Here is a 15,768-nt window from a genome sequence, read left to right as displayed (position 1 = left end):
TAACTTCTTAGCTGACACTTCTCCTTTCTTTCAGATAAAATAGCATATGCTTTCCTTTTAAATTTTGATTATTAGCCACCTGCACCACAGATGGGTGCCATGATTACAAGGATTTTTTTAAAATTGTTTTTTATGCAATTCCACTTTGTTCTAATTTTAGACACTAAGAAACTACTGGGTGTGTGATGAACTCTTGATAAATATTTCTTGAATAAAAAAATGACCTACAGATGGCTGTTCTGTACTTTATAGACAATGTGTGCCATCTCGCAAACATTTCCTCTAGGTAAAAATGTAAACATAAGCCTTATCTCTGAAAAATAATGGATGATGAATTAATCACCACAAATGAGAGAGATGCGGCAGCTGTTCACACGTCATTTGGTACTTGGTGTTTTAGCGCATAGTTAAATTTCAAAATGGGTCAAAGAAAGGAGAGCAAAAAATTGGCACATAGTTGAAAATATGGATGAAAATCCAGTTGAAAATGTTCAGGAGGGATTCCATAGAACACCCAGAGAGACTGAAGCCATGGTGAGACTCCTCCCTAAAAGATGCTTACTGACAATTTGGCTGCTCAGCTTCAGACTCAGTGTTAGGATGTTGTTTCTCAGTTCTCAAGGAAAGTGGGGTGTATATAGTCTTGATTTAAATGAATGCTTTAGGAAATTTCAGTTTTATAAAAGAATGTGAATCAGTTTTAGATATATTTGAGCCTGATTTCTGTAAAATAAGCAAAAATGGAGATTTTCCTTCACTTTAATCTTCTTGTTCAAAGAGTTGCTTGTCTGACTTCTGCCTATACCTTTATTTTATTTTTTTTTAGCTGGAATGGCAGGTTAGTTTTGGAGATGTGTATTCCTTCTAGTGAAGGTCATTTGCTTAGTTTATGCCTTCTAGAAAGAAAAATGAAATAAAACTCCTTATGTCTGTTCAAATGATAAATGATTTGTTTTACCCTCCAAAAACTTCCTCTGTATGAGTCCAAATTCCTCAGTTCATTTTATCAGCTAAATAATTGGCTCAGTGGATCTTCAATTCAATGTAAAAACAATCCCCACTGCATTAAAAAGAATTTTTATTTCAAAAAGAATGGGTGATAAATGCCTCAAAGAAAATGTTTTCATAACAATTTGCATTCTAAAACCTAAGTAATTTTCAGAAAACAACATGGTTCCTGTACACTTTCAGATTTCTGGAAAGTGAGAGCGTGGCTAGAGTTCTCACCAGAGTGGTGAGCAGGGCAAGAATGCATGAGATTAGGCTGTCTGAAGTGACCTAGAAAGTCCCTTTGAAATGAACCTGGCTTACAGTCCTTATTTCAGTTTGAGATAATATAATTATTCTAATATCCTCGTCCCCCACTTTTCTGCTTTCCGATGTACTATCTTAAATCAGTTTATTGACAGGGGAGAGTGAGACAAATCTCTGTCAAGATGACAGACTGAATTCTCCCACTGCAGACTTGTAATCATTTTATGTGACAATAGGACTGTAATAGCAGGTAATACTTCTATTGCATTTTATGTTTTACAAAGCCCTTGAGATACATTATTTCATTTGATATTTCTCAACTCTATGTCTTAGTCATTATCATCAAAAATCACTCATGATAAGGAAATAGAATGTAAAGTTCTGTCAAGACATGCAGTCCCTAGTTGTATTCTCAGAGCTCAGGCTTAACTCTTCAGTCTTCATCCTTTCTAGAGTATAATTACTTAATTTTATTTTTTCTCCACCACCATGATAAGAACCACTAGGAGGGAGAAATACTATTGCTAACCCTTTTTGTAGATAAGGTCTGAAAGGTAGTAAGTGGTGGGAGTGGACCTTAAATCTGGGCATACAGGCGAAAAACTTTAATGCATATTCTACAGGGTGGTATGTTGCTATTCATGATATGAGAAAGATCAAGGAGTCTAAAGGCTGCTCGTGGGGACTACAGTTGATGAGGGAGAGAGGGAATAAAACCCAAGAGAATATGGGTCATTTGCACATTCTGCATCAGGACACTTACTATCGAATCCACCAGTCCATGCCAGCGCTGAATGGAGATATTAACCAAAGGAAACACTTCTGAGCCATCATGGGAAGTAACATGACATGTAGAGAACTTGTATAACTTTCTAATTCGAAATCCTCCTTCTCTCCCAATCAAACTGCGAACTCCTGAGAGGTCAGGAAACTGTAGGTTTTGTCTTTCTGTTTCACTCACATGATAAACATTGGTAACAACCGGTGAGACAGTTTTAGGATCTTGATAGCCTGTCCTTTAATTTTTGTAAGGATCCTGTACAATTGTATCATTGTATCTCACTCCCTCTTATCTTTACAGATGAAGAAACGATCCATGAAATTAGGTGATGACAGGGATTCTAAGAATGGGAAGAAGGAAGAGAATGGGAGGAGGGGAGAAGAGGGGGAGTATGAGAGAGAGAGAGAGAGAGAGAGAGAGAGAGAGAGAGAGAGAGAAGGGAAGGAACAAAAGGAGGAAATAGGAAGAAAAAGGAGTGGGGGAGAAGAGGCAACACAGGGTAATGACCACTCAGGAGCAAAAGCCTACTTAGGGTTCTATCCAGATCTAACGATTAATTTAAGGATCTCTGGTACCTACAATCTGGGCACAAGCAAGCCGGAGAAATTTGGGATTTGGGTAACACTTGACCATTTTAGTGCAGCACTCTCTACTTTCGGTTGTTTTTGTTTTGTCTGTTTTTGTGTGTTTGTTTGGTTGGTTAGTTTTCTATCTGTTTGTTTGTTTTGACTAGTCATCCTATCTCCCACACTTAACAGGGCATTAGTGGGAAGGAATGTCATGTCTTGTTTGAGAACCGACAGCTCTCTCTGCTTTTCTTTGAAGTTTGGTAGGATGTCATGTCAACCTGGGCTTGTTTACATGTGAATTGGAGTATTAGGTAGTTTGGCTGTTGCTTGAGAACTCTAGTATTTGTTTTCAGTTTAAGGTCTGCAGGTGCCCCTTTACTCTTAGAATGACACTCTGCTTGTGTTCTGTCCTGTAGGTTGAGTACCACAGTCAAAAATGACTGGATCTAGAATCCTGTGTTTAGATCACAGATAGCTTCAATCCCTCTCTAGCTGTGTCTAGCTGGCTGGGCCATAACTTTACTATGGCCTTAGTTTCCCATGTTATGTTGTCCTAAAATAGATGTGTTATGATGCTGAACAAAATTGTATGCAAAACCATGTTTTTCAACTGCAAGCACATTATGAATCTGCAGTATTGTATTCTGTATCATAAACATCTACTTTGTTCTTGAATAATTTATGTTTTCTATTTATTTTACTTTGTGGTTCTTCTTGCTTTGTCCCGTCCACACCCATCAATTTTCAAAAGAAATATGTATGCAGGGATCCTATAAATAGCATTTGCAAGCAGGCTGCCTCCTGATGGATTCCTCTTACTTTTTTCTTCACTTATAGAACTCTTCAAAACTGAAAAACATCAAAAGTAACAAGACGTGATGGAAGCCACTGGGACAGTGAACATAAATGTTGCAATGGAAAAGGAAGCCTAGCCTTCTAGCTGAAAAACAACAATTCCCCAATGGACTCTAGAAGAATCTGGACTGACCACTGCAAAGACAAAAACAACCTTAAAAGTTTTAACACAAAAAGCTCAAAGGGAGACCCATGATATGGAATTTAAATTTTCTGTTTCCTAAAACCCACACGGGCTGTCTCCTTGTTGTTTAAGACATATTTATTTAATGTGCATATTTTTATGTCTCTTACTTTTGCTATCAGTAATTAGCAATTGGAAATAATTTTACACTTCAATTATTAAGTAAAATCCTATTTTACAAGTCTAAACTCTCACTGAATTTTCACCTTCTTTCTAGCAGTTTTCTTCCCATTTTTCTAGTGTTATCATTTCTGCTAAGACTCAAGGAAAATTAATTACATCTGAGAGTGACTTACAGTGCCCAAGTTTCTTCTCTGGTTCCCTGGGAACTGCGAAATGAGTTTGACCTCACATTTTCAATTTGTTTTATAAATACACTGTAAATAAATGTCAGATCTCAGCAGCCAAAGCTGTCACGAATCACAGAACCTTTTCTGACCTCCTCCTTCTACTTCTAAAAGGAAGAGTCCCTAACTGAAGTATCACCCAAGTTCTAATAATCTGCCTTGTATTTTATGAACTATATTCTTGCCAATGCTTTAAATGGATGCTTATTAAGTTGGTAGCAAACCATTTAGTTAACCATAATATTTGATGGGAAGAAAAAGGCAATATAATTGTAATGAGCCATATAAATATAGTTGACAGAAGCCAAAGTGATTCTTAACGAATAGATAATAGAATAGTACTTATAGTTATATGTCTGTAAGAATTAAGGGCAAACGCATTTTTTTTTAAGTTTTCTTATTATGTATTAGACATACAGGAATAATATTACTTTGTCTCTAACAACACAAACAGATTGAGAATTTTTCCAGTTAGGTTATATAGAGATAGTGAGAAATCTTAGGTTTTGTTCATAGGTCAGACATTTTGCAGAACTTGATTCTGGTCTCATAATTAATTTATAAGTTGGGAGAACTTAACTTGATGATTTAGTACTTAAGAGTCTCTAAAGATAATAAATCATGAGGTAATTTTCATTATATAAATAATCACAGCTAGAGATCTTTCAAACAATGTTTATATTCTGATTTCTTATCTTCTCTTTTTTCTAAGTAATAACAAATGGTGGTTTCAGTGCTTTGAAGATTGCTTAATGATTTCATAATAACAATAATGTTATAATATTGTGTGTTGTCTGTAATTTCTAAAATTTTAGGAGATTGTTTAACTTTTATCTGTTTTTTTCCAGTTTATACCTGTTTGAGCAGGAAGATTTTAAAGTTTATGTCTCTGCATTTTAGTATTTGAAAATCATAGAGAATCGCAACCCAACCACATAGTCTGGTAACATTGAGCACTTAATATTTTGTTTGGTATACGAGCACAAGTGAATTTGTACTTTTTATAAGTCCATGTCTTTGACTCAAATAAGAAAATGAATTCTCTTCCTTTGGTTGTGAACCATCGAGGGCTTTCCACTGGAAATCACATCTAACATTTCTAACTTACTGTAAGTCCCTCTGCATACTCTGCTTCTAGTTGTCCTGATATCAAAAATGTAATAAACTTTATGACCTGTCCATGACCTTGAAAAGTTGGAAATAAAATTTCTATTTTTTAACCTGTATGTGTTTCTGGCCATGATTAACTGTGAAACAACTTACCTTCTCCAACAATTAAGCAAAAATATTTTTTAACTAGAACTGAAACCAGTTTTTCTCCACTGAGGAGGCTTCCTGTTTTAAAGAAGTCGGGAAGAAAGAGTTTCCCCTACATTCCTACCTACTGTGGGTTTGAAATGTTGGGCCCAGTCATAATGACCAAATTTCACAGCATAGTCATGAATCAAAAATAGGTGTCAGAGCTACTAGTTATTAATTCTACTAGTTAAAAAGCTGCCTTCCCTAATATTGAATCATTGAGGTAGTTTGAGGGATGGTGTCTCAGTTAGGGATACTATTGCTCTGATGAAACATCATGACTAAAAGCAACTTGAAGAGGAAAGGGTTTATTTCACTCACAGTTCCATATAACAGTTTATCATCAAAAGCAGTGAGGGCAGGAACTCAGGCAGGGCAGGAACATGGAAGCAGGAGCTGATTCAGAGGCCACGAAGGGGTGCTGCTCACTGGCTTGCTCCCCATGGCTTGCTCACCCTGCTTTCTTAGAGAACCCAGGACCACCAGCCCAAGGGAGGCACCACCCATAATGGGCTACTCCCCACCCCCATCAATTAGTAATTAAGAAAATGCCTTACAAATGTATCCTATGGGAGCACTTTCTCTCCATTGAGGTTCCCTACTTTCAAATGACTCTGACTTGTCTCAAGTTGACCACCTTGAAGGGAGGCAGCAACATTACCTGAAGTTGGATCCAAATAAGGAGGGAGCTAGCCAAGCACCAGCATGCAGCTTCTGCTGCTTCCTGACTGCAGGTGCAGTGGGACCAAGAGCCTCACTGCTCCAATGTTGCACCCCACAACCTCTCTGACTTCAGGAACTACATCTGGAACCTGTGCCCACATAAACCTATCCTTCCTGATTTATTTTTAAAGGAAGTTTTTTTTTTTTTTTTTTTTGTTTTTGTTTTTTTTTTTTTTTTTTTTGTGTGTGTGTGTGTGTGTGTGTGTGTTTTAATCATAGCAACAGAAAGATACCTAAGACAGAAAGGAACTATGAAGGTGAAAAACAAAATTTCTTTGAAACAGACTGGCTAGATTCTCATAACAAGACTTTAACATAAAAATTGTTTTAAGCTGACATTTAATAAAGTCAACATTTAATGTGGCTTCCAGGGTGTCACATCACAGAAGTGGCTGCTAAATTGGAGAGAATGTATGAATTTGTGGGAAGACCTGGAACTAGACTATAAATGGACCTTGATGATTTGGGGTACTAAAACTGGAATCCAGGAGCTTGAATATATTTTTTTAAAAATTTTCCGTCCAAATATTGGTAGGATTTTTACCACTTACTGCTCCCACTTCTATTGTCATTATTTAAATGTCAACCAACTCCTTTGGTCTGTTTTGATAACCCTGCAACATCCTCCCCATTCGTGTTCTTGATACAGATCAAGCTGTTCCACTGCAGGATTTGGAACAGGCATATCACACCATGTGTCACACAAGCTTCCCACTTCACTCAGAATAAAAGTCACAATGTCTAAAATTATTTACACAGTCGCTCATGGTCTCATCCCTTTACTTCTCTGATGCTTTTCTTGCCTGCCTGCGTGTATCCCTCTGGCTTTCCCATGATCTATCAGCTATGCCAAGACCAGCCCTGGCTTGAGGCCTGTCATAGTTAATGGTTTCTAACGCTGTGAAGAGACACAACGATCATGGCAACTCTTGTAAAGAAAACATTTAATTGTGGCTTGCTTATAGTTTCAGAGGTTCAGCCCATTATCATTATGGTGGTAAATGGCAGTGTGCAGGCAGACATGGTGCTGAGAGTTCTATATCTTGCAGGTGCAACAGGAAGTGGTCTGTCACACTGAGTGGTATCTTGAGCATATAGGAGACCTCAAGCCAGGCAGTGGTGGCACACGCCTTTAATCCCAGCACTTGGGAGGCAGAGGCAGGCAGATCTCTGAGTTCGAGGCCAGCCTAGTCTCCAAAGAGGGTTCCAGGAAAGGCGCAAAGCTACACAGAGAAACCTTGTCTCGAAAAACAAAAACAAAAAAACAAAAAAACAAACAAACAAACAAAAAAGAAATGGTAACCACATACCTGATCTGAAAATTACCCAGTCCAAGGTATCTTATGTCGCATCCCAGGATGAACTAACAGTCCAATACCTAATCGTTCTCCCTGAGAGGATGTGGAGGTTTGAATGAAAATGGACCCTATGGGTTCACAGTGGTGCTACCTGACAGGGATTAGGAGGTGTGGCCTTTGAGGAAGTGTGTCACTGGGGGCGGGCTTTGAGGTTTCAAATGTTTACACCAGGCCCAGTGTCACTCTCTCTTCCTGCTGCCCATGATCCAGCTGTAGAATTCTCAACAACCTTTCCAGTTCCATGTCTGTCTGAATCCTACATGCTTCCCTCTATGACAATAATGGACTAAACCTCTGAACTATAAGCCAGCCCCAATTAAATGTTTTCCTTTATAAGAGTTTCCATGGTTATGGTGTCTCTGCACAGCAATAAAACCCTAACTAAGACAGAAGACGTTCCCTGGCATTTCCAGATCATAGGAACCTTAAAATCCTAATAAGCAGCACTTTAGACTGCTATAGATTGATTGTATCAACCAGTACCCAAATTGCATATATCTTATCATGGAATCCACTTTTAAAACCATGTTAAATAATATATTTTCCAAATAGTGGACTACTGTGGTATTTTCAGGTGGTGTTGAGTGTTTGGATTCTGTCATGACAAAAAGCAGGAAAGTCAGTGTTTTCCTGGTGGTAAAACTGGCAGAAGAGTTTTCATCCTTCTTTAGATGCTAAAATTTATGTACTCACCAGATCAAAGTTCACATAGTAAATATTAAAGATTTGGAAAGCTGGTCTAATAAAGATATAATGGCCATAATTAGGATTGCTGTATGACCTAGTTCATTGCCAGAGACCTCTCTATTTTGGGGATGAAACTGATAAATAAATAGTATATTATAGAGACTCTGTCCCCTATACTCTTTGAGTCTCTAAAGAAGCATGGATTTATGCCAATGCACATAGATTATGATATTATTTTATGTTTCTTATCTTGGTCAGAGATAAATGAACAGAGTTTCAGGGGATTCACCTTAGCATATCCTACAGTAACAGTGTGGAAAAAACATGAAATTATTTTAAATTATAAATATAATAATTGAAAACAAACCAACCCAGCTTAGGTATAGAAAGCTAAATTTTATGATGTAGGAGACTTATGCAGTTGTCCAACATGATATAAAGAAAGATAGAACTTTGAGAAATACACAAGAAACTGGGAAGACATTAAGGAGACTGTATGAAAGCCTGTAATGTATTTAGTTCGAGTTTGTGGGAGAAACTGGAGAGATATTAGAAGTGGAGGCAAAGCAGTTTTCAAAAGAATGATGCCTGAGAAGTTTTAGAAACACAAGCATGTGCCAGGAAATGTGAAAAGGTCATCCCCACACCATATCAGTGAGATTTGAGAAGACAGACACAAAGATAAAACTAGGGTATCAGCTAGGCATACAAGATGTTTTCTTTAATTCACAACAAAAGCTAGGTGCTCTGAGATATTTTGTTTGTGTTCTGACAAATAAAGCTGGTCTGGAGATCAAAGAAGCAGAGCTAGCCATTCACTAAAGACTTCTTACCTCTATGAAATCTCAGACTGGGGGATCCTATCTCTACCAATCCTCAGACTGAATGGTCAGAGATCCTGTCTCCACCTCCTTTATATTCCTGTCTCCACCTCCCTAGTGCTGGGATTAAGGTCATGAGCCTTCCATGTGTTAGGATCAAAGGCGTGGTCCTCCCAGGTGCTGGGATTAAAGGTGTAAACCACCACCAACTGGCTGTTTCTCTTTTAGACTGGTTCAATCTCAGATAACCCAGGGTGGCCTTGACCTCCTGATCTTCCTGCTCCCAAATCCTGGCATTAAAGATGTGGGCCTGCCACTGCCTGCCCTCTATGGTTAACTAGTGGCTAGCTATGCCCTCTAATTTCCAGGCAAGCTTTATTTGTCAGAACACAAACACAATGTCTAGGGGTCTGTGTGCTGGGGAAATCTCAAGTGAGAACTGTGACTCCCATTAAATAATCTTCAAAAATGGAAATAAAAGAGCTTTGCTAATAAACAAAAAACACAGTTTACAATCAGTTAAATCTTCTTAGTGCAAAAATATCTAGCACACCTAACCTAAAAAAGAAAATAAATCTAGCAGTGATTGGAGAATTGAAAAAGAACAGGGTATTGAACTCAGGAGTCACTGAATAGGATAAGGCATTTGCAATATAGAGGTCAAGCAAAGAATTTTATTGGTAGTTAATTCTGGTAGACTCTTAATTGCAGACAAGCTAATTTTAAAAAAAGGACAATGGGCTTATGCAGCCACTTCACCAATGATTCTATCCAAACAATGATAATGAACATATGAGAATGTAATAGTAAAAATGGAATCTACCTCAAGGTGGAGGTATGCTCTTGTCTCATCTCCCTCTCTCTCTCTCTCTCTCTCTCTCTCTCTCTCTCTCTCTCTCTCTCTCTCTCCCTCTCTCTCTCTTGGTTTTTCAAGACAGGATTTCTCTGTGTAGCTTTGTGCCTTTCCTGGAGCTCGCTCTGTAGACCAGGCTGGCCTCGAACTCACAGAGATATGCCTGGTTCTGCCTCCCGAGTGCTGGGATTACAGGCGTGTGCCACCACCACCCGGCCTTTGTCTCATCTCTTTTGAGTTAATTCAGTTGGGCAGGTCAAGGACCTGGCAAAGCGGGTTCACCTTCAGACAATGCTCTTTTCCTTCCCAGAATCCCACTCACCACTGCAGTTTCTTTGAGCCCTTAGAAGATTCCATCTTCCTGAATCCGCGGAACCTTCCTATTTCCCTCTCTTCTATCCTATACTCTCTGATTCTGCCCAGCACCTAAGTAAGCAGTGAATTCTTCAACACTGTGTTTCTTTGTTCTTTCTCCAAAAATTCCTTTCCTGATGTAGTTGGCCTTGATACTGGTTTATTTTATCCATTCTCTTCCAGATTTACAGCTTGCCTGCCTTGAGGTTTTATTCTTTCTTTTACTTTTTTATTTTATAAAAGATCATTTAGGAATCATTAATAGAACCCATGTACAAAGATTAATAGCTCTCTACTAATACAAATTCTTTGACCACATTCTATATTAGTGTTGCACCGACCTCACTCCTATCTCCCTAACCTCCCTGACTCCTCCACTCTTTAAATGTGGATGTATACACACATACACATACATAATACATATACTCATACATACATACATACTTACACATATACTCACACACATATAATATAAGCTTACTGAGTCCGTTTAGCTTTGCTTATATGTTAAGGTGTCTATGGCTAACCACTTGGGATTAGACAATCTATTTGGGAGTTCATCCAGGAGAACGCTGACTCCATACCTCTCTGTAGGTGTTGACCACCTCTAGATCTACCATGTGGAATTTGTTCAAACCCTACACATCAGGCTCAGAAGTGGGTGTTAGGATTCTGCCACTCCTCCAGCTGTGTGGCCCTGTAGATGTAACCGTCTTGTTAAATAAGAAACACAGAACCAATTGCAGAGTTAAAAGCCACGAGGTCAGAGCAAGAGCAGAAAACCTTACCCTTCACTGCTCTGCTGTCCTTCCTCTCCGCAAGAGAGCTACCTCTGTCTGTCCTATCTTTTTTTTATAGACTTTCTGTTCTGCTTTCTCATTAGTTGTAAACCCAGCCACATGACCTCCTCATCACTGCCTGTCTGTACAGACCTCCAGGTCTTCTATGGTTGGTATTGAGATTAAAGGCGTGTGTATGCCATGCTGGCTGTATCCTTGAACACACAGAGATCTACCTAGCTCTGCCTCCCAAGTGCTGGGATTAAAGGCGTGCACTACTACCACCCAGCTTCTGCTATGGCTTGCTCTGACCTCAAGGCAACTTTATTAACATACAAATAAAATCACATTTCAATACAAATGAAATATCACTATATGACCCCCACATGCACAGTTCAGTAGCTAAGCAAGTACCTCTTCTGTCATCAGTCTGCTGCAAGATCATGCAAATGCACAGCAGCACAGTCATGCAATCAGCACATGCGTGGCCTAGCTCCATAAACCCACCTGCGCATGTGCAGGGGAATTCTTAAAAAGCCAGACACAGACTCTCCCCTCTCTTTGCTCTCCTGTCCCCCAACTCTCTCTCCTGAATGTGTGCATCCCTCAGGCCTGGCTACGATTCTTCTGTTCCTCCTACTTCCTCCTAATAAAGCTCTGATACTGGGTTTTGTCATGTCTCATGACCTTTCGCCTGGTAACAGCACCGCTTATATTTTTAAAATGACAGTGGGGAGCAGAGGAAGCATTGAGTGAATGAAATCCCAAGTAGATATTTGTGTACTTGTTGACATGGAGATGACCACATCAAAGACCTCAGAGCCTCAGACTCATGAAAGAAGGGAAATGAATCCCCCCCCCCCCCCCCAATGTGGTTTAGAAGAAAATGGCAACAGCTTCCTCTGGTCCATGTGTGTATGTTAATAGTGTGTACAGAGAATAGCCACCATAGCTTTCTCCACCTCTGTGATGCTTACTGCCTGAAGACTGCTCTCCTACACAACTGTTTGATGGGTATTAGCTAAACCTGTTCCATTAATCCAGCTGTATACCATAATCTCTGCCTGCTTGCTCATTTGTATGTGGTAACCCCACCTCCTTGTTCAGCTATATGTGATAACCCTAGCTCTCTGTTCAATTCTGTATAATGAACAACCTGAGCTTCCTGGGTGCTGTGGTTTCTCTATCAGGGAGCCCAGACCACCTGATCCCAGCCTTCTCTGTGTGTGTATGTGTGTCTGTTTTCTTCATTCTCTTTCCTCCCCAGCTAGCCAAGTCCCTGGGAGCTGTGCAAAGGACTTGGCACTCATAGAAAATCACAGAATGGGGAGATGAAAGATTGTCAGGGCCAGAAGACCAGGAAGTCTGCAGTGAGCTAGTGTCCTCTGTATATGAAAGGGATGCTTCAGCCATGACTCTCAATAATATGCCTGAACAAGATTAGCATAATGATACTAATTGACATGTCAATATAGACAGGATTTTTCTTTTAAACTCAAACTGAGCTTCCATTTGAGTGTTTATTATGTTTTTCATTAACAACAGAGAGACCACCACGAGTGACTCCAATTTCTTCCCTGGTATGGAGGAGTATGGTGGCTCTGCTGGGCCATCCCAAGATTTCTTCGGGAAACACCTCTTTCTTGCTTTCTAAGTTTTTAGCTAGTGGAGAAAACAAACCCATTCTGCACCCCTAGATGGCAGCAACAATGTATTTGGAGTCACAGGCAGTCTAAGGAAACGCAGATTAAAAAACCACAGTGAGATATAGCATTGTGAGACCAGCAGACAGCTTAAATTTAAAGAAAAAGGAAAAGTATGGAGTAACCAGATCACTCAAGTGTTCCTGAGAGGGGTTTAAATTGCTCCATCTAAATATAGATCTGTAGATATACATGTGCTAAATATAGACCTGTACTATGACCCCAATTTTTACTCTGGAAATCCAATTTTTTTTAAGCAGTGCCCTTGAAAACTATGAAGAAATATGTTTTTAGACACATTATTTAAAACATCTCCAAACTGCAAATAGCCCATGCCTCAGAGCAATGTAATACACAAGGAAAGTGTTGTCCACCACACAATGGTTAGGATGCAGCAGTGGAGGGTAAACCACCGAGATATGTAGCAAACCTATAGGTGTCAATGGTAGAAGTGGACAGAACAATAACACATGATGCGTGACTGGATGCAGGTGAATTTGGGGAACAGATACCTTTGCTTCAAGGTGAAAACGGGGGTATGCTTTCTGCTTGTTCTGGTACTATGAGAGGGCAGCCTAGCACTTCCTGGTGAGCTGGCAATGCCACTTACTAGCCCTTGCTATGGTTCTATGGAAACCGATTTAAATTCATTAAACTTTAACCTTTAGAATAGTGCACATCACTGCATGTATGTGATAAGGCAAAAACACGGGGGACACAAATCTCAGACTAGGATTCACCTGATGTAAAGGGCAGAGAGATATTGGTTAGGAAGCCTATGGGACTAACAGTGAATTAACAGTGTTATATTTCTTATTTATTATATATGCATGTTGTTTTGTGCATGTGCATTATGTCATAATGGGGGAAAACAATGACACAAGAATAGCATTATTATTTGCCCTGATTATCAGAGGGGCCAATGTTCCACAAACCAGCCAAATACAAATAAGAGTCTTTTGTATGCAATTTATTTGATCACACTCTAACATTCTCTGGCATAGTCTGTTGCTCTCCTCTGGCTGAGATGTATTTTCCACTAGGATAGTCTCATAAATATTTTCTTGTATTTATCCCACATGCTAATGAAAGATAAGGAGTACATTTTCTTCAGCATGTTCCTTCAAATGCCTGAAATACTTTTGTTGGAAATAAATGCCTTCCACATCGTATGTCAAAAATCTGACCTTCTTTAGCACTGAACAGCAAAAACAACAGTCTCAGCCAGTCCAGTCCAAGTGCACATGGCACTTAATGTACATGATATTTACACACAATTTGGAGGTCACTTGGAGCCTTTTTTTCCCTTTGTGCATTTTGAGAAAGCACCAAACTTGGCGTGAGTTCTTCTAAGGCATGAAAAGGTACATGTAGAGTTGTTTTTCTATGTTAAAGATTCATAGTAAGTTAGTAGGGAGAGGTCCCAAGCATCCACCTGCTTGATTATAGAATAATACAGTATCAGAGGAGCTCTTCTCTATCTTATAGAATAATACAGTATCAGAGGAGCTCTTCTCTATCTTATAGAATAATACAGTATCAGAGGCGCTCTTCTCTATCTTATAGAATAATACAGTATCAGAGGCGCTCTTCTCTATCTTATAGAATAATACAGTATCAGAGGAGCTCTTCTCTATCTTATAGAATAATACAGTATCAGAGGAGCTCTTCTCTATCTTATAGAATAATACAGTATCAGAGGCGCTCTTCTCTATCTTATAGAATAATACAGTATCAGAGGCGCTCTTCTCTATCTTATAGAATAATACAGTATCAGAGGAGCTCTTCTCTATCTTATAGAATAATACAGTATCAGAGGCGCTCTTGTCTATCTTATAGAATAATACAGTATCAGAGGCGCTCTTCTCTATCTTATAGAATAACACAGTATCAGAGGCGCTCTTCTCTATCTCCCTCCCTGCAAACATGGAGAGTTCTGGTTTATAGTTGAAAAGTATTGTGCAAAGTGCACCCACATGAATCTCACACTTAAATTATAAAACTTTATATATATATATATATATATATATATATATATATATATATATTAGAATAGTCCATGAAAAATAAGTTTCTTTTACAAAAAGTAGAAGATAGACTATTTATGTTAATCACATTTCTCTTGTTCACATTTATTATTGTGGCATATACTTGGATAAGTTGTTTAGTTTTGTCATATGTATAAAAGATATACAATCTTCCTTTGTTATCTATAGAAGACTGCCTTTAGGACCCATGAGAATGTCAATATCTATGATATGCAAGTCCTTTAAATAAAATGGTATTGTTTTTTACAGAAGAACTATCTGTGCTCTATGTTATACTTTAAATAATCTATTATTTATAAAACTAAATACAATATTAATGCTATGTGAACATTTAATATTTATTATGCTTTCTTATTTAGAGTATAATGGCGAGAGAAAAGGCTACACATGTTCAGTAAGGACATAATTGAAAACAGTTTTGATTTGAGATAGGGTGAAGCCAGTGATGCACAGGGCCAGCTGCACTCAAAATAATAATGCAACCCATGCTCACAACAATTTTCCTGTAAAGGGAACCTTAGTCAGGGTGACAGTGTCCTGGAACAGAAGGGTACATGGGTCCAATAGTAACCTAATTCCAGAACACTAAGCCATGGAAATTAGAAGCAAAGGTAGATTTTAAGTTAATTTAGAAGTCAATGATGCTAAAGTGAAGAATAAATAAAAACTGCTAAATTTGTTCACAAATTTCTCAAAGAGAGTAAGACTGGGGATTTCAGCATAAAAAAAAAAAATAGAATTTCTGAGAAGTCTTGGGAGTTCCTCAAATCAGAATTATTTCCCATTTATTTCTCCCAAATTGATTTATAGTTGAGATATAAAAGTTATACATTTCAGGTGGTGGTGGCACACACCTTTATTTCCAGCACTTGGGAGGCAGAGCCAGGAGGATCTCTGTGAGTTCGAGACCAACATGGTCTACAGAGCTTGTCCAGGACAGGCTCCAAAGCTACAGAGAAACCCTGTCTCCAAAAACAAAAACAAAAAAATAAAAAAATATACATTTAAGGATACATGTATCCAAGATCAGGCTAACTAACAAGTCTTCATATCATGTAAGTACCTGTTTTTCTAAAGTAAGAACATTTTAGACTCACTTGCTGCTGGCAATTTTAAGACATTTGGTGCATTATCTTCAGCTCAGCCTCCCATG

This window comes from Onychomys torridus, chromosome 19 (genome assembly GCF_903995425.1).
Source record: "Onychomys torridus chromosome 19, mOncTor1.1, whole genome shotgun sequence".
NCBI classification, from domain to species: Eukaryota; Metazoa; Chordata; class Mammalia; order Rodentia; family Cricetidae; genus Onychomys; species Onychomys torridus.
Note: the sequence above shows the minus strand (reverse complement) of the source record.